Source organism: Nicotiana attenuata, unplaced genomic scaffold (genome assembly GCF_001879085.1).
Source record: "Nicotiana attenuata strain UT unplaced genomic scaffold, NIATTr2, whole genome shotgun sequence".
In the NCBI taxonomy this organism is placed as follows: Eukaryota; Viridiplantae; Streptophyta; class Magnoliopsida; order Solanales; family Solanaceae; genus Nicotiana; species Nicotiana attenuata.
This window is the reverse complement of record NW_017671374.1, coordinates 103,527-124,469: the sequence shown is the minus strand read 5'-3', so window position 1 is coordinate 124,469 and position 20,943 is coordinate 103,527. Positions and strand designations below refer to the sequence as shown.

The window sequence follows — 20,943 nt, the reverse complement described above, 5'->3', positions numbered from 1 at the left end:
GGTGTTGTTTGTTAAGAAGAAGGACGGGTCGATATGGATGTGTAAAGATTATCGGCAGTTGAAGTAGGTCACAATCAAGAATAAGTACCCATTGCCGAGGATTGATGATTTGTTTGGCTAGCTTCAGGGTGCCTAAGTGTTTTCTAAGATCGACTTGAGATCTGGCTACCATCAGTTGAGGATTAGGGCACCAGATGTCCCTATGACAGCTTTCCGCACTTGGTACGAGCATTATGAGTTCTTGGTGATGTCATTCGGGTTGATAAATGCCCCGGCAGCTTTCATGGATTTGATGAACCGAGTGTTCATTCCTTATTTGGATTCCTTCGTGATTGTCTTCATTGACGAATTTTGATCTAATCCCGCAGTCGGGAGGAGCACGAGCAGCATCTTCGAGTCGTTCTTCAGACTCTGAGGGATAGTCAGTTGTATGCTAAGTTTTCGAAGTGCGAGTTTTGGTTGAGTTCAGTTCCATTCTTGGGCCACGTTGTATCAGCAGAGGGTATTCAGGTGGATCCGAAGAAGATAGAGGCAGTCAAGAACTGGCCTCGACCCACATCAGCTACAGAGATCCGGAGTTTCTTGGGTTTGGTGGGTTATTACCGTCGGTTTGTGGAGAGGTTTTCATCTATTGCAGCCCCGATGACCAGGTTGACCCAGAAGGGTGCCTAGTTCAGGTGGTCGGACGAGTGTGAGGCGAGCTTTCGGAAGCTCAAGATAGCTTTGACTACGGCGCCGGTGTTGGTATTGCCTACAGGTTCAGGGCCATATACAGTGTATTGTGACGCATCTCGTATTGGACTTGGTGCGGTGTTGATGCAAGATGGCAAGGTCATTGCTTATGCTTCGCGATAATTGAATATTCACGAGAAGAATTATCCAGTTCATGATTTGGAGCTAGCAGCCATTGTTCACGCGCTGAAGATTTGGAGGCACTATTTGTATGGCGTGTCATGTGAGGATCACAAGAGTCTACAGTACTTGTTCAAGCAGAAGGAGAGGCATAGAAGGTGGTTGGAGTTGTTGAAAGATTATGATATCACCATCTTATATCATTCGGGAAAGGCCAATGTAGTGGCCGATGCATTGACTAGATAGTCAGTCAGCATGGGCAGTCTTGCGTGTATTCTGGTCGGTGAAAGACCGCTTGCTTTAGATGTTCAGGCTTTGGCCAATCAGTTCGTGAGGTTGGATGTTTCTAAGCCCAGCCGTATGCTAGCTTGCACAGTCGCTCGTTCTTCATTATTTGAGCGTATCCGAGATCGGCAGTATTATGATCCTCATTTGCTTGTCCTTAGGGACACGGTGCGGCACGGGGATGCCAAGCAGGTTACAGTTGGAGATGATGGAGTTTTGAGGATGCAGGGTCGTATTTGTGTGCCTAATGTGGATGGACTTCGTGAGTTAATACTAGAGGAGGCCCATAGTTCCCGGTATTCTATTCACCCGGGCGCCGCTAAGATGTATCAGGACTTACAATATCTTATTGGTGGAGGAGAATGAAGAAGGACACTGTTGCCTATGTAGCTCGGTGTTTGAATTATCAGCAGGTAAAGTACGAGCATCAGAGACCTGGTCGTTTGTTCCAGAAGATTGAGATTCCTGAGTGGAAGTGGGAGCGTATCACTATGGACTTCGTTGTTGGACTCCCATGAACTCAGAGGAAGTTCGATGCGGTATGGGTTATTGTTGATAGGCTGACCAAGTCAGCGCATTTCATTCCTGTGGCAGTTTTCTATTCCTCGGAGCGGTTGGCTGAGATCTATATCCGGGAGATTGTACATCTTCATAGCGTGCCCGTGTCTATCATTTCTGACCGGGGTACGCAGTTTACCTCGCATTTCTGGAGGGCAGTTCAGCGTGAGTTGGGTACTCGGGTCGAGTTGAGCACAACATTTCATCCTCAGACGGACGGACAGTCCGAGCATACTATTCAGATTTTGGAGGATATGCTCCGAGCATGTGTTATTGATTTTAGAGGTTCTTAGGATCAGTTCTTGCCATTAGCAGAGTTTGCCTACAACAACAGCTAGCAGTCAAGCATTCAGATGGCCCCCTATGAGGCATTATATGGTACGCGATGTCGGTCGCCGGTTAGGTGGTTTGAGCTGGGAGAGGCTCGATTGTTGGGTACAGATTTAGTTCAGGATGCCTTGGATAAGGTGAAGATCATTCAGGATAGGCATCGTACAGCTCAGTCCAGGCAGAAGAGTTATGTCGACCTCAAGGTTCGTGACGTGGCATTCATGGTCGGAGAGCGAGTGTTGCTCCGGGTGTCGCCCGTGAAGGGCATGATGAGATTTGGGAAGAAGGGCAAGCTAAGCCCTAGGTTCATTGGTCCTTTTGAGATTCTTGATCGAGTGGGAGAGGTGGCTTACAGACTTGCGTTGCCGCCGAGTTTATCAGTTGTGCACCCAGTGTTTCATGTGTCCATGCTTCAGAAGTATCACGGCGATCCATCCCACATGTTGGACTTCAGCACTGTCCAGTTGGACAAGGACTTGACCTATGATGAGGAGCCGGTAGATATTCTAGACCGGCAGGTTCGTCGGTTGAGATCGAAGAAATTGCCTTCAGTTCGTGTTCAGTGGAGGGGACGCCTGCCGAGGCAGCTACCTGGGAGTCCGAGTCTGATATGCGGAGCCGATATCCCTATCTTTTCCCCGACTCAGGTACTTCTTTTCTATGTCCGTTCGAGGACGAACGGTTGTTTTAGAGGTGGAGGATGTGATGACCCAAAAGGTCATCACTTGATTTACAAGTCAATTCTGTGATCCGAGGTCTTAAGTACCTCCTTTTATCCTGCCTCGATTTGCGTGTGCGGTCGGGGCGTATATCCGGGATGCTTTTATGTGAAAATTTGATAAAAAAGCTAATTTTACCTTTAAAATTAAATTTAAGTTGACTTCGGTCAACATTTTGGGTAAATGGATCCGGACCCGTGATTTGGCGGTCCCGGAGGGTCCATAGAAAAATATGGGGCTTGGGCATATGCTCGGAATTGAATTCCGAGGTCCCAAGTCCGAGAAATTAATTTTTGAAGAAAATTGTTTAACTGAAAATTTAAGAGTTTTTGGAGATCTAAATGTGTTTGAATTTGATAGTATCGGGCCCGTATTTTTGTTCCGGAGCCCGGTACAGGTCTTATATGGTATTTAAGTTGTGCCTGTAAAATTTGGTAAGAAACGGACTTCATATGATGTGAATCGGACCCTCGGTTGTGAAATTTGAAACTTAAGAGTTCTTGAGGTTTTTCTTTGGGTTTGATGCTAAACACGTAGTTCAAGGTGTTATTTTGGCGATTTGATCGCGCGAGCAAGTCCGTATGATGTTTTTAGGTTAGTGTGCATGTTTGGTTTGGAGCCCCGAGGGCTCGGGTGAGTTTTGGATAGGCCACGTTAGTAAAATTGGACTTAGGATAATTGCTGGTGTGTTGCAGGTCTGCAGGCTTCGCAATGCGAGCTCGCATTTGCGAAGATGGCCTGGGCAGGCCTTGATCGCAAATGCGACCTTTTTATCGCAAATGCGAAAGGGCCAGAGTCGCAAATGCGACTTATTCTTCGCAAATGCGAAGACAGGAGGTTCTAAAGGGTTTCGCAATTGCGAACCCTGGTTGCAATTGCGACATCAGAGACCTGTTAAATGAATTTCAGACGGGATTTCAACCATTTTTACAACTTTCTCAAAACCTAAACTCTTTTGGGCGATTTTTCAAAGGCACTCACTCTTCCAAATCATTAGTAAGTCATTTCTAACTCATTTCTTTCAATCTAATCCATCTTTTTACATGATTTCAATTCAAAATCAAGGGTTTTCATGGGGAAATTGGGTGTTTTTGGGTAGAACTTAGGATTTTCAAATTTGGGGATTCGGACCTCGATTTGAGGTCCGATTTCAAAATAATTATATATTTGAGTTCGTAGGTGAATGGGTGATCGGGTTTTGGTTCGAACCTCGGGTTTTGACCATGTGGGCCCGGGGCTCGATTTTTGACTTTTTGGGGAAAACATTAGAAAACCTATTTTCATGCATTAGAATTGATTCATTTAGCATTTATTGATATCGTTAAGTAAATTGTGGCTAGATACAAGCGACTTGGTGGTGGAAACAAGAGGTTAAGCAGTAGTTGAGGCTTGAATTGTGTTCGTGGCATTGAGGTAAGTGTTTGATCTAACCTTATCTTGAGGGAATAGGAGTCGTGGTCTTATTTGCTATGTGTTAATTGATGAGCACGACGTATTGGTGTGGTGACGAGTACCTATACGTTGGTGTCAAGCAAGCCCGTGAGTCTTATACTATGATTGTTGTGACTCCGTTATGTATTACCATGCTTAATACGATGTTATTAATGTTGAACAAGGCTTACGGAAGTATTCTTGGTAACTGGACATTGTAGAGCATTGGCTCCAGTTGAGGTTTCATTTTGTGAAATTAATTGTTGGTATAAGTTTGGTTATAGCTGATTCCCTTGCCGGGACGTATGTAATTCTTACTGTTGGTTCCCTTGCCGGGATGTGTTTATTCTTGTTGTTAGTTCCCTTGCTGGGATATTGTTGTTTCCTTATTGTTCCCTTGCCGGGATTCTTTTGTGATTAGTGTTGATTTGTATATTTGGATTGGGTTGCACGCTGCAACAATAATATATGGGATCGGGTTGCACGCCGCAACAAGGAGTAATAAGGGAGGACAAGAGGGGTCGGGTTGCACGCTGCAACCGTGATATATGATTTGGATCGGTTGCACGCCGCAACAGTGATATATGATTTCGATCGGGTTGCACGCCGCAATAGTGATATATGATTTGGATCGGGTTGCACGCTGCAACAGTGATATATGATTTGGATCGGGTTGCACGCCCTAACGGTGATATATGATTTGAATCGGGTTGCACGCCGCAGCAGTGATATATGATGTGGATCGGGTTGCGCGCCGCAACAATAAAGAACAAAAGTGGTTATAAATTCGTTACTGATTCCTTATTATGGCTGGCGTGAAGTATAAGATGTTCTTTATGCTTTCTCCTTAGATTCTGTTGGTACTTGATATTCCCCACAACATGTTCCCCCTCCCCATCTTTAACCGCTAGTTTCTGTCGTTATTACTTGCTGTATATGATATAACTGCACAGGTTTATTTGGTAGTCTTGTCCTAGCTGTCACTACTTCGCCGAGGTTAGGCTCGACACTTACCAGCACATGGGGTCGGTTGTGCTGATACTATACTCTGCACTGTGTGCAGATCTCGGTACCGGAGCTTTTGGACCACAGTGAGGTTGCTGCCTTCAGTCCAGCGACGTAGACCCGAGGTAGTCCTGCAGACGTCCGCAGGCCTTGGCGTCCCCTTCTATCTTTCCATTCTGTTCTTATGTATTTCAGAGACAGATTTGTATTTATCTTTCAGACATCTGTTTGTAGTATTCGTAGATAGTCCGTGACATTGTGACACCAATTCTGGGTAGAGTCGTATTTTGGATTATCGTACTGGTATTTAGTTAAACTATTAGATTTCGTCTTCCGTATTTTTGTTTATTATGATTATTCCGCTGTTGATCGCATGCTAATTCGTAAATGCAAAAAGGTTACAGAAAAAGGGTAATAAAACCTGTAATACTCGGCTTGCCTAGCTTTCATGAGTAGGCGCCATCACGACTCCCGAGGGTGGGAAATTCGGGTCGTGACAGTTCCAGATGGAATAAATAGATCTGCCACCAGTTGTGGATGATTGGGCCGTTCAGGAATTTACGCAAGGGCTCAACCCCCGAAGTTCCGTGGGAAGCAAAACTTGGTGGAGTACCCAGCGGTCGTCTGGGCCGACACCCACAACAGATATCAATCGAAGATCTGGGTTGAACAAGACCAACTTGGGGCCCTTTCGGGACCTGTTTACCCCATCGAACCGATGACAGATCTAAGAGAACCATTGATAAGGAGCCGAGGCTGGTCTGAGATTGATATCGGCCATACAACACGGATCGACAGGGAAACAGATCCGGGCGCCACCCGACAAGGAACGAGAAGATAGATGATCTAGGACCGAGCGGCCGGGGCGTGATTAGCAAGAGCGGGTTTGATAGGTCGCTTGGGAGTAGGGAGGCACCAAGATTATCAGAGTATAATTTCAACGTGGACGCTGCAAGTATAGTGTCAGTCATAGGGCGCATCAAAGAGACTAAGTGGCCCCGACCATTGCAGTCCGACCCTGCCTAACGAGATCCTAATTTGATGTGTAAGTACCACGGTACTCACGGTCATAGGACCGAAGATTGTTGACAATTAAGAGAAGAAGTTGCTTGATTGTTCAACAATGGGCACCTTCGAGAATTCCTAAGCAAGCAAGCCAAAAACCACTTCAGAAATCGGGACGCCAACAAATAGGCCGAATAAGAGGAGCCTCAACACGTAATCAACATGATCATTGGGGGAGTTGATGTCCCTCAAGGGCCAATGATAAAGCACACCAAAGTTTCTATCACGAGAGAAAACGCACCCGGGATTACGTCCCGGAAGGAGCCATCTCGTTCAGCGACGAAGATACCGAGGGCATCATACAACCTCAAAGCAATGCATTGGTAATAGTTGTACTTATAAGCAGATCTTGGGTTAAATGAATGTTGATTGATCCAGGTAGCTCGGCCAACATCATCAGATCAAGGGTCGTAGAACAACTGGGGTTGTAGGACCAAATCGTACCGGCGGTCCGGGTATTGAACGGATTCAACATAGCGTACGAGACCACGAAGGCTGAGATAAATTTATCGGTAAACATTGTCGGGACTACCCAAGAAACAATGTTCTACCTGATCAAATGGGATATGAGGTACAACGCCTTGTTCGGAAGGCCGTGTGTTCACAATATTAGAGCGGTGCCTTCGACTTTACACCAGGTGCTGAAATTTCCCACTCCGGGAAGAGTCAAAACAATTTGCGGAGAACAACCGGCCGCAAAGAAAATGTCATTGTCGATGATGTGGTTTCGGTGCCTGTGGGTTTCGACATAAAAAAGCAGGGAACCGACCAAAGAAGAAGAAACTAGATAGCAATCAATGATACCGGCATCTGTCGAGCTGAAAAAATAGAAGGAGCACAGTGCGGATGATGAGAATGATTATAGCGTCCCGAGATCTTTCATAGCACCCAATGACACTGACGCCACCAAATTGATGATCAAGGATTTGTAGCAAGTTATATTGATCGAGCACCTGCTGGATCGAAAGGTATACCTGGGCACAAGGTTAATCTCCGAGCTCAGGAAAAAACTTATTGACTTTCTAAAAGCAACGCCGATTTTTTTGCCTGGTTTCATCTAGACATGACAGGGATTCCACTGGAGGTAACCACTCAAAAATTGAGCATGGATCCGAAGTTCCATCCGGTTAAGCAGGAGAGAAGGCCACAGTCCGAGATCAAACACGAATTCATCAAGGACGAGGTATCTAAACCTCTGAAAATAGGTTCCGTCCGAGAAGTCAAGTACCCGGATTAGTTAGCTAACGTAGTAGTCGTGCCTAAAAAAGGAAATAAATTTAGGATGTGTGTAGATTATAAGGATCTAAACAAGGCGTGTCTAAAGGATTCTTTCCCTCTGCCTAACATCGATCAAATGATCGACGCAACGGCTGGACACGAGATACTTAATTTTCTCGGTACGTATTCTAGGTACAACCAAATTCGGATGCACCCAAGCAATCAAGAAAAGACTTCTTTCATAACCAAGTTGACCTACTGCAATAATGTAATTGTCACGACCCCAGTTCGCCCTCAGTGAATTGTCGTGACGACACCTAGTCCCTCTGACTAGGTAAGCCTAACAAGTGCGGAAAAAAAGCAATTGAAACCTTGCGGAAGTTATATCTTAAAACCAAAATTTAACGAAATGGAAATGAAATGTAAAATGCCACTCGGCACATACAGCACAATATCTCAACCTTCTACAATACTATCCCAAAACCCGGAAACTCACGGGAACACAAGCCAAGAGAAAGATAGTAAAAATGTTCTAACTCCGGAATGTCTACATCAACAAAATGATAGAAGGGCTAATACTACAAGATAGAATAAAGATGGAGACTCTTCGGTCTGCGGACGCGACAGATGTACCTCGAAGTCTCCAAAGCTCTCCTTGCCTCAAGGATGGTAAGTCTGTGCAGCAGTACCTGGATCTGCACATGAAAAACATGCGCAGAAAGGGCATAAGTACACCACATCGGTACTCAGTAAGTGCCAAGCCTAACCTCGGTTGGGTAGTGACGAGGAAGGTCAGGGCCCTACTGAGGTTAAATAAGATACAGGTTTAACAGTGTGAAATGACAGTGTAATTAAATAACACATGATATAAAAGGGCAACAACAACTATTACAAGGCAAGCAAAACACAGTGAAAGAACATAACTCAGTTCCGAGATAACAGCCGGGGATCTCCCAGGATACCGTCCTGTAGTCCCCAAATATAAATATCATGTCCAGTGGATCTCCCGGGTGCAGTCCCGTAGTCCAACTCATAAATGTGCAGGGGGATCTCCCGGAATACAATTTCGTAGTCCCAAAGTAAACATACAGGGGAGCTCCCGGGATACCGTCCCGTAGTCCCAAAATAAAGTGCAGGGGGATCTCCCGGAATACCGTTCCGTAGTCCCAAAGTAAATACACAGCAACAACAAAATTCAATCCAATCAATTTCATATCAAAGTGAAGCAGGTAATCCTAACCTAGCATGATTCACTTAGTACAATTAAGACAGTTAAGACAGATAAAGCAATTTAGTCAAGTAGGCATGCTTCTCTAAGCTACAACAGGTTTAATATCCAAACAGTGTAAGCAAAGAAAGGAGGAACACAATTCAAGGCTATTTTTAAAGAAAGACCGGATTTCCAACAATTAGCACAAGTGCGCGCTCGTCACCTCACACACGAGGCATTTCAATTAACACAATATCAATCCTAAGGGGAAAAGTCCCCCACACAAGGTTAGACAAGCCACTTACCTCGAACCGGCTCCAAAATCAACTCGAAACCACACGTTTGCCACGAGTATCCGACTCCAAATGGCCCAAATCTATTCAATTCAATTACATATCGTAAATAACATCTCAAGCAACTGATTCTACAATTTAATTCAAAGCTAAGACGCGAAATTAGGTAAAATGACCAAAACGCCCCTCAGGCCAACGTCTCAGAATCGGATGAAATTAACATTTTCAGAACTCTCGTACTCTCAGGAGTCTAACCATATAAAAATCTCTCAAATCGGAGGTCAAACACCCACTCAAAACTCAATAATTCGGTCTATGAGGTTTTATCAATTTTTCATTCAAAATCCGAAATTAAAAGAGGAATTTACGCTTAGATTAGTGGGTTACAAGTGAAAAGGAGTTTAGAATCGTTACCCAATCGTTGTCCCTGAAAAACCCTCGAAATCTCTCTCAAATCCGAGCTCTCAAGCTTGAGTTTTGGTAAAAATGGCTAAACCCTCGTTTTGAAATGTTTATATCTGCCCAGGCATTTGGTTCTATGCGATCGCAAGAGGAGNNNNTTCGGGAATTGAGATTCATTTTGCAGTGGTGGTATGCCTTTTGCAAAAGGGGAGTATGTGATTTTGGGGAGCCAGCNCTAAAATTTGATGCCGCTGGCTATATACACCAAATTGGGCATCGGTAGGGCCAGGCCGACTTCGATGCTGCTCCAGCTGGCTGATCGCACTGTGAAAAGACCTACAGGTATTCTTGACGATGTGCTGGTGCAAGTGGGGAAGTTCGTGTTCCCTGCAGACTTTGTGATTCTGGACTGTCAGGTGGATGAAGAGATACCCCTTATTTTGGGGAGACCATTTTTAGCCACCGGGGACCTCAACCAAAACTACGGACATATCCCATAACATCGTCCAAACTTGTACCAATCCTTAAACCACCTAAAACAACGTCGGAAACTCGAATTAATCAAGGATTTAAGCCTAAAAACTTCAAATTTCCTCAAAATACGCTTTCGATCAAAAACCTAACCAAAACACGTCCGAATTACCTGAAATTTTGCACACACATCCCAAATGACATGACAGAACTAGTGCTACTTCCGGAATTCCATTCCGACCCTCGGATCAAAATCTCACTATCGGACCGGAAACTTCAAAAATTCAAACTTCGGCATTTCAAGCCTAAATTAGCTACGGACCTCCAAAACACATTCCGAACACGCTCCCAACCCCGAAATCACCTAACGAAGCTAACGGAACCATCAGATTTCTATTCCGAGGCCGTCTTCACACTGTTCTGACTATGGTCAGTTTTCCAACACTTAAGCTCTCATTTAGGGACTAAGTGTCCCAAAACTCTCCGAAACTCAAGACCGAACATCCCGGCGTAAGTTCCAAAAACGACTGGCCGGTTCGTTACATCCTCCCACACTTAAACATTCGTTCGTCCTCGAACGAGCACAAGGACATACCTGAGGTAGTGAAAAGATGAGGGTACTGGCTGCGCATATCCTGCTCGGTCTCCCAGGTCGCCTCCTCGACCGGCTGACCCCGCCACTGAACCTTCACGGACGTAATGTTCTTTGACCTCAGCTTCCTGACCTGCCTGTCCAATATTGCCAATGGCTCCTCAACATAAGATAGATCCTTCTCCAACTGGACTGAGCTGAAATACAACACGTGCGATGGATCACCGTGATACCTCCGGAGCATCGAGACAATAAAATACCGGATGAACCCCTGCTAGGCTGGGTGGTAAGGCAAGCTCATAGACAACCTCCCCAACTCGCCTCAATATCTCAAAAGGGCCAATAAACCTCAGACTCAACTTCCCTTTCTTCCCAAATCTCATAACGCCTTTCATAGGCGAAACCCGAAGCAGAACCCGCTCTCCTACCATGTAGGAAACATCACGAACCTTCCGATCCGCGTAACTCTTTTGTCTGGACTGGGTTGTTCGGAGTCTATCCTGTATCACCTTGACTCTCTCCAAGGCATCTTGAACCAAATCTGTGCCCAGTAATCTGGCCTCACGCGGCTCGAACCAACCCACCGGAGATCTACATCGCCTACCATATAAGGCCTCGTACGGTGCCATCTGAATGCTGGACTGATAGCTGTTGTTGTAGGCAAACTCCGCTAATGGCAAGAACTGATCCTAAGAACCTCCAAAATCAATCACACACGCACGGAGCATATCCTCAAGGATCTGAATAGTGCGCTCGGACTGCCCGTCCGTCTGAGGGTGAAATGCTGTGCTCAACTCCACCCGAGTACCCAACTCCTGCTGTACGGCTCTCCAGAACCGCGATGTGAACTGAGTACCTCTGTCTGAAATAATGGAAACTGGAATACCATGCAGAAGGACAATCTCCCGAATATAAATCTCCGCCAACCGCTCCGAGGAATAGGTAGTACACACAGGGATAAAATGCGCGGACTTGGTCAGCCGATCCATAATAACCCAAATGGCATCAGACTTCTTCAAAGTCCGTGGGAGTCCAGATACGAAGTCCATGGTGATCCGCTCCCACTTCCACTCCAGAATCTCTATCTGCTGAAGCAATCCACCCGGTCTCTGGTGCTCATACTTTACTTGCTGACAATTAAGGCACCGAGCTACAAACCCAACTATATCCTTCTTCATCCGCCTCCACTAGTAGTGCTGCCTCAAATCCTGATACATCTTCGCGGCACCCGGATGAATGGAATACCGGGAACTGTGGGCCTCCTCTAGAATCAACTCCCGAAGACCATCGACATTGGGTACACAAACTCGACCCTGCATCCTCAATACTCCGTCATCACCAATGGCCACATCTCGAGCATCGCCATGTAACACCTTGTCCTTGAGGACAAGCAAATGAGGGTCATCATACTGCCGCTCCCTGATATGATCAAACAAGGAAGACCGAGAGACCACACAAGCTAGAACCCGGCTGGGCTCCGAAAGATCCAATCTCACAAATTGGATGGCTAGGGCCTGAACATCCATCGCCATAGGCCTCTCTGCTGCTGGTAAATAAGCCAAACTCCCCAAACTCTCTGCTCGGCGGCTCAAAGCATAGGCCACCACATTGGCCTTACCCGGGTGATACAAGATAGTGATGTCATAATCCTTCAGCAACTCTACCCATCTCCTCTGACGCAAATTAAGATCCTTCTGCTTGAACAGATGCTGCAAACTCCGGTGATCATCTTCTTCGACCCCTCCCATCATTTTCAGCATAATACACAACAGCTAATAGCTAACCTAGAGACAAAAAGCCTTCCGCCATTCTTCAGCCAAGCACAAACGACCCTCCATGAGCTTCTTCTTCATGAAGCTCTAAGATCCAACGCCACCCGCAACTCGCCGGAACCAGCCGCAACTCCCAAGAACAACCAGCCCCTCAACGCCTTCTTCTCCTTCAGATCCACACAAGAACCAGTAGCCATACACACACACGAAATCACATAGAGTTTCGGTCATTGAGTTTGTTTGAGTTTTTTGCTGCTTCGTTGGTTCGGAGGTGCTAGTCGAGGTCGAGTTCGTTGGTTTAAGTCCCTGTAGCGATTTGCTGATGTCTTCATTCAAATTTTCATTGTCGGATTCATGTGTACGTGCTGATTTTCACATAGGGAAAGAGTTGGTTTCGACAGCCCTGGTTTCGTTTTTTTTTTTTGCTTGTGTAACTGTTGAATATTTTTGAAGAAATCGAAACATCCATTTCAGTGATTCTTGTGCAACCAGGTATCTATATTTATTTGAAGTATTCATCTGTCACATGTAATTTGTAGTCTATGTTATTGATTTGATTTGGAGCAAGTAAGTCTTAAATTGCTGTTTGAGCTTATGTGTACCCTTATTTGACTTGTTTTTTTTTTAATGTTGACCTAATTGGTGCTGTACTATTATGCGGGATTTGAACGGGACTGTAATTGATTGTTTTCTAATCATTCATTTTTGTGCTTTATGGATTAATATAATTCGGAATTGAGATTCATTTGCAGTGGTGGTATGCCTTTGCAAAGGGAGTATATGATTTGGGAGCCAGCATAAATTTGATGCCGCTGGCTATATACACCAAATTGGGCATCGGCAAGGCCAGGCCGACTTCGATGCTACTCCAGCTGGCTGATCGCACTGTGAAAAGACCTACAGGTATTCTTGACGATGTGCTGGTGCAAGTGGGGAAGTTCGTGTTCCCTGCAGACTTTGTGATTCTGGACTGTCAGGTGGATGAAGAGATACCCCTTATTTTGGGGAGACCATTTTTAGCCACCGGGGACCTCAACCAAAACTACGGACATATCCCATAACATCGTCCAAACTTGTACCAATCCTTAAACCACCTAAAACAACGTCGGAAACTCGAATTAATCAAGGATTTAAGCCTAAAAACTTCAAATTTCCTCAAAATACGCTTTCGATCAAAAACCTAACCAAAACACGTCCGAATTACCTGAAATTTTGCACACACATCCCAAATGACATGACAGAACTAGTGCTACTTCCGGAATTCCATTCCGACCCTCGGATCAAAATCTCACTATCGAATCGGAAACTTCAAAAATTCAAACTTCGGTATTTCAAGCCTAAATTAGCTACGGACCTCCAAAATACATTCCGAACATGTTCCCAACCCCGAAATTACCTAACGAAGCTAACGGAACCATCAGATTTCTATTCCGAGGCCGTCTTCACACTGTTCTGACTATGGTCAGTTTTCCAACATTTAAGCTCTCATTTAGGGACTAAGTGTCCCAAAACTCTCCGAAACTCAAGACCTAACATCCCGGCAATTCAAAATAGCAGAAATAAACTTGGGAAAAGGAGTTAATAGGGGATCGGAGCGTATGTTCCAAAAACGACCGGCCGGGTTGTTACAGTAATGCCATTCGGATTAAAGAACGACGGTGCCACATACCAATGCCTAGTCAACCGGATGTTCGAAGAAAAAATAGGGAAATCAATGGAAGTTTATATTAATGATAAGATGGTTAAGTCCTGCAAGCAGAAAACCATTTGAAACATTTGCAGGAAACCTTTGACATATTGAGAAAGTACAACATGAAGCTAAAACCCGGAGAAATGTGCATTTGGGGTCAGCTCGGGCAAGTTTCTCGAATTTATGGTGTCTAATCGGGGAATAGAGATCAACCCAGACAAAATAAAGGCCATAGAGGACATCACCGTAGTCGACAATGTCAAGGCAGTACAAAGACGGATCGGGCGAATAGCTGCGTTGGGCCGGTTCATTTCGAGATCGTCGGATAAGAACCATCGGTTCTTCTCACCATTAAAAAAGAAAAACAACTTCTCTTGGACCCTGGAATGCCAGCAAGCTTTAGAAGAACTCAAGCGATACCTATCGAGCCTTCCCCCTCCTTGCTGCACACTTCGAGGCGGACGAACAGTTGGTTTTCGAGGTGGTGGTAAGTGGTGTCCTGGTCTAGGAAGAAGAAGGTACACAATTTCCTATTTATTATGTTAGTAGAACCCTAGGCGATGTCGAAACAAGGTACCCTCACCTAGAAAAATTGGTGCTCATCTTACTAAGCGCTTCTAGGAAATTAAAACCGTACTTTTAGTGCCACCCCGTATATGTCGTGACCTCCTATCCGCTGAGGAACGTCATACATAAACCCGAGTCTCGGGTCGGTTGGCCAAATCGGCCGTAGTCATTAGCGGGTATGATATCGAGTCTAACCTTGGACCGCCATAAAATCTTAAATTTTGGCAAACTTCGTAGCCAACTTCACGTCGGCTTTGATACTCGAGGTCGAAAAGGAGTTACTGCTCACTACAGGTATTAGCTCGGGGATCTGAACCCTATTCACGAAAGGTGCCTCCAACGCGAAAAGGTCCGGGCTCGGTATCGTTTTTTAACCACCTACGGATAATGTAATTAGGCAGTCTATTAGAACTGTAACATTGACTAACAACGAAGCCGAGTATGAGGCTATGATTGTAGGTCTGGAACTGGCTAAGAGCCTGGGGGCCAAAGTGATCGAAGCCAAATGTGACTCCCTCCTTGTCCAAATCAAGTCAACGGAATATTCGAAGTAAAAGAGGAACGGATGCAGAGGTACTTGGACAAGCTGTAGGTGACCTTACACCAATTCAAGGAATGGACTCTACAACACGTACCTCGGGATCAAAATAGTGAGGTCGATGCACGGGCGAACTTGGGGTCGTCTGTTGACTCCGACGAATTCGACTCGGGGATAGTGGTACAATTGATGAACTCGGTGGTAGAAGAAGGTCACGCCGAGGTAAACTCGACAAGTTTGACTTGGGATTGGAGAAACAAATACATAGACTACCTGAAGATAGGAAAATTGCCACCGGATCCCAAGGAATCAAAATCCCTGCGCACCAATGCTGCCAGGTTCAGCTTAGTCGAGGGGTAATTTTTCAGAAGATCCGTCTTCGACCCACTAGCTAGGTGCTTGGGTATGGGAGAGACTGAATACGCTATGAGAGAGGTCCACGAGGGCACTTGTGGGAACCACTCGGGGGCAGAATCCCTGGTTCGGAAGTTAATCAGAGCCGGTTACTACTGGAATGAAATGGAGAAAGATACGGAAGACTTCGTACGGAAATGCAACGAGTGTCAAAGACACGCTCGGATGATTCATCAACCGAGAGAGGTACTTCACCCGGTCCTGTCTGTTGACAACCAATTATGGCCCTCCTTTTTCCTAATTAATTTCCCTATACTTCCTAATTCTTAATAATTTACTAAATATATTTTACATATTTTTATTTTGTTATATTTTCTAGCCTCAAGATTTTTAAAATAAAATATAATTATTAGCCTTAATATAATTTAGCATATTTATTTATTGTAATTATATCGTTATTATTATTATATTAGTTACTTAATCACCATCATATTATTATTTATTGTTAATGCATTGTAATAATTAATACAAGCATTATTTGTCAAATATAATTTATTTTTCTATTTCCTATTCTATATATAAATGCATACATATTAAATATTAATTTTTACAACAATATAATATAATATATTTTATTATAAATTATTAGAATTATGGAAGCATAGTAAAATTTAAAGTGAAAAGGACTTTTAAATGTAAATTGGATCATCTTGGTAAAGTTCAATGTTATTTAAAATGGGCCAATTCATATAATACATTTTCAGATTTCTAGACCCCCTAAATCAACCAACCAGGCCCACGAAAATAGCCCAAATCGGAGGCCCATACCTACCAACCCATCTACTTTATTCTACTTCCACATAAGTGCTACCTGAGCCCCCACATCAGCGCCACATAGGCGCTAACAATCCAAACCCATGAAAAACACATACCTAACTCATGCCCTCCTCATCCCTTCACACTTTGACCCCACATCTTGCCACATGGATTCATCAGATCAAGTCCATTTTAAATTAATGGTCAAGATCCTTTCTCCTATCTTCTAGAGAATTCCAAATAAATGCTAGCATTTATTTATTTTATTATTTTTCTTACTTACATCTGGATTAATCTTAGCCATTAGATTCATCTAATCCAAAGGTTGAATTTCTTTCTAGAATAAAAATCAAAGTTGGACTGGGGTTCAATCTCTTTCCCTCTCTCAAAGAAAACAACGCTTCTCTCCTCTCATCAGAAGATTTTGGCTTCTTCTCCTTTCTTAGCAAAGATTTGACCCCCTATATTTTATAATCAGAAATTGTGTGACCATTCTAAGAAAATTTTCTGTAAACTCAAGCACTTTGACTGAAGAATTCAAATTCATTTTCCATACACAATGAAGATGACAGAGGTAAAAGGTTTTCTTTTTTTTTTTTTGTTTCCTCCAAGTTTTCACCATTTCGGCAACCAAATACATGGTTCTCCTGCCCATATCATCCTTTTCCTTTCTGCTACACGCTATTTGAAATGGTTCTTTAGCCATTTGAAACCCTAAACCTTCAAGAATCCCGCCCAAATTAACCTTAGAAGAATCCTAATTCATCTCCTATGAATACCAGACTTGGTGGAGATTTTCAGCACCTTTTGGACCTGCCGCTTTTATACTCTTTATCTGACATTCTTCTATCAATCCTTACTCATTAGAACCACACTTTAAGGGCTCGTTTTGGTCAGCCTCTACTGGTTTGGTTTAACCATAATAGAGGCGGCAACATGCTCGTTTCAGAGTTTGACAATCGTTCGAGGTTGCGGAGTAAAGGCCGGAGATAGTAGACCTTGACGCGACCTCAGTTCCTGCACCACAAAAGGTCAGTAACCTCCAATTCTTTCTTCATGCTTTCCTATATTTGAAGAACTGAAATATCTTTTTGTATGTAGTAAAAAAAATTGAGAACTATGATCTGTTTTCTTTTTTCACGATTTAAGATTTGTCAGTTTGTAAAGCTATTGAAGAATGTGTTTTGACCATGTATTAATCCAGTGAAATAAAAAGTCGCTTAGGCACTCATATAAATATGTTAGCGTGTTTAATTCCTTCCTGCTTTATTCTCTAGAAAGCATGTCCGTAAGATTAAATATTATTTATGTAATTTTCGTCATCTAGAAACCATTTCTATAGGATCCTAATTTAAATGTGTTTATGCCCAACATGTTATCCTGAATATCTTCCCCTTCTTCTAGGAATTGTGTAAAAGAATGTAGACGTGTCGTGACTATGTATTGATGGACTTTTATAGCTTCCTGTTAAGTTGAGCTTCATTTTTTCAGCAACGTGTATGTTAGAGATAATGAATTTCTTAAGAATAAATTTAGGATAAGATAAAACTTAAAAGCAACTGTTCAAATGGAGTTGGTTCTATGCACTCTTTAGAGATTGTTGTAACTTAGCCCATAACTTGTTTTTCTTCCCATGATTATAGACAAAAAGACAATTTGTTTAATCAGTGTTAGTTTGGGGAGAGGACTTATGGATTGGCATAATGTATGATTATTTAAAATGTCATAAAAGAAAAATGCATCTTGTTGCAGTATCGACATGCCTCCTTTCGTTTCTATAATACTAATGCCATGACAGTAGGCTTTCTTCTTGTTCATATAAACTAAATGCCATAACTATAAGATTTAAGGTACCTTGTAATGAAATAGTTTATAAAAACACATATTAGTATGAAATTTGGTGCGTGCTTATAGATCTCTTTGCAAATTTGGTGTCTTTTGTTAATTTTTAAAGTAACTTTAAGGGGTTTAAAGTATGTACTATTAGAGTAAATTTGTTCTAATCCTAGAGTGTATGGGATTTTATTTGAGTAGAGAATCTTTTAACAAAGGAACACATTTAATAACCTTTCTGTTAATAAGGTCCTAGCTATGACATTTTTGAGTTACTTTTCTATAATAACAAAAAAAAGAAGAAGAAACATTCTGATAATACTATGCTAGGCACTACATCTTAAGATCTTATATTTGCTTAAGAGTAGCGGGTCTCAAGAGTTCAAGAACTTGGATATGTTTTGAAGTGGTTAATTTTGATCTATTTTCATTTGAGAGAAGCATCCCTTGAAGAATAACTAGCACCGTTAATCCTAATGCTTAAAATGAGAAATGGGAAGTTTCTGTTTATGTCTAGACGCAAGGATATGAATCTGTTAGTATGTGAACTCTAGACGTTGCATAATTTACGATTCTTGTTGTTTTCCTTATTCTCATATTACATAACAAAGAATGAAATATCCTTCTAATTCTTTCTTTGCCCCCTTTTCTTTTGCATATACATTTGGAGCAAATCACGAGTTTTAATACAAGACACACCCTACCGAGCATGGAGTCACCACTGCATCTTAGGCATATGGACAGCAAGAAAACAAGCAAATTGCTTGGGGTCGCCTATGGCAGCCTTCATTATTTACATTTACTCTATTTTGAATTTTTAATCAATTTGATTATATTACTTTGATTATTTTAGTTCTACATTTAACCTGGGATTATTGATTTAGTTTTGACTTCTTCACTTAGTATTCTCACTTAGTTATTGGCAGATATAATAGTGCTCTTAAAGAATTTTTGAAGAACCATTTAAGTTTCAAGTCTCTATTATATAAGTTTGGAATCAAATCAATTTTTGTAAGAACGCGCTTTAATTGAAATTGACAAACTGTTTTTCTTGTAACATCATGAAAATGCGATTACTTTTTAAAAAAAATACAAAAAAATGAGATTCTTTTTGGACTTTGGAATCCGCAAACATTTTCTTAAGTGAAGAGTTCTAATGATCTCTTACCTTGATCACTTTTTGAAGACAAGCAAAAGAAAGGGTATTTTTTTTATAATAAAAATATTAATCAGTAGCAAATGTCTTTCTCAAAAGGGACGTATCCTCTCAAATCTATATATGTATATTAATTATTTATAAACTTTGTTTACTTAATAATATTTTTCAAAAGTTCATTATGTCTTTCAAAGTTAAACTACTCTATTGTAAGCTATATTTTGTTAAAATACCTCAAACGATATTTCTTGATATTTTGTACAAAAACTTTTGTTAACCTAAGTTTGCCCGGTTAATCGTTATTTACGGATTTTAAAAGGTGCTTTAAAAACCTTCTTTTTAAAATATTTAAAAACTTTTACCTAGAATCTTTAGGTTAAGTGGACTATTAACGGAGTTATAATTGACTATATTACTTTAATCAACATTAGGTGCCCTAATTCACCATAATTAATTAGGTGGAGACTCTTTTAACTTTAATCTAACTCGAAGTCACCTATATGTTGTTCCCTATTTTAACCAGTATAAAATGGGGTATAACATTGTCGCCATATCCGTTTATGAAATAGGGGATGGACATCCTTGGTCCCCTTCCATGGGCGCCCGGTAAAGCCCAGTACATACTACTCATGATCGATTATTTTTTCAAGTGGGTCGAGGCTCAGGCGTTCGAGAAGGTCTAGGAGAAAGAGGTCATCAACTTCATCTGGATCACATAATATGTCGATTTAGGATACCGGTAGAGATCTTTTTTGATAACCAAAAAAATTCGTCGATAGCAGGGTAAGTAAATTTTTCGAAGACCACAAATTAAAAAGATATTATCAACACCTTACCACCCTAGTGGGAAACAGACAAGCGGAATAAACGAAAAAAACATACTTCATAACTTGATAAAGAGGCTGATCGATTCGAAAGGAAAGTGGAAGGAAATCTTGCCCGAAGTCTTGTGGGCATACCGAACGACTTCGAAGTCGAGTACCGGAGCGACCTCGTTCTCTCTAGTTTACGGCGCGAAAATCTTAATCCCGATCAAAGTGGGAAAACCGAGCCTCAGGTTCCAGTAAGCTACCAAAATATCAAATGGTGAGGCCATGACCACGAGTCTGGACTTATTGGCCGAAAGGCGGGAAGTCGTCTTGGTCCAGTTGGCTGCCCAAAAGCAGCAAGTAGGGACGTACTACAACCGAAGAGCTAACCTTCGACATTTTCAATTCGGGGACTTGGTGCTGATGAAGTAATGCTACACACAAGGAACCTAAACGACGGAAAACTAGGCCCGAATTGGGAAAGACCACATAGAGTTGCCGGAATAACCGGGAAAGGTTCGTATAAACTCGAGTCGGGAAGCGGTGTACAACTACCGAACAACTGGAATGTGGCACACTTAAAGCAGTACTACTGCTAAGGTACGAGCATAATTCCTTTTTGAAATTTGTTATATTACGGACTAACTTGTGCAGGTACTCGACGGAGGAAAAATGTTACTATTAGGTCTGAAAGCACGTGTTGTACTCTTTTTTCCCTAAACTGATTTTTTCCTGAAGTAGATTTTATGGCAACGTTTTTAGCGAGGCAACAGTAAAACATGCTACCTTAGTTTCAAAGTCCGGCCTAAAGCTGGAGGTGCTAATCACCTGTACCAGACCAACAATATTCGAGCCCTCACAAGTTCGGCCTCAAATACTAGGGGCCATTACCCCCTAGGTTAGGATCTTTAGAAGGTTCTATTACTTAATATTAAAAAGCAATTTGGTAGTTAGAATTCATTGTGAGGGTCAAACGG

General features: G+C 42.5%; 1 long non-coding RNA gene across 1 annotated transcript; it reads left to right on the top strand.

Moving 5' to 3' along the window:
- The first annotated feature begins 16,485 nt into the window (after positions 1-16,485).
- LOC109207885 lies at positions 16,486-18,906 on the top strand. Its single transcript, XR_002065072.1, has 2 exons — positions 16,486-16,742; positions 16,951-18,906. It is a non-coding gene; the product is annotated as an uncharacterized LOC109207885 (long non-coding RNA).
- The last annotated feature ends 2,037 nt before the right edge of the window (positions 18,907-20,943 follow it).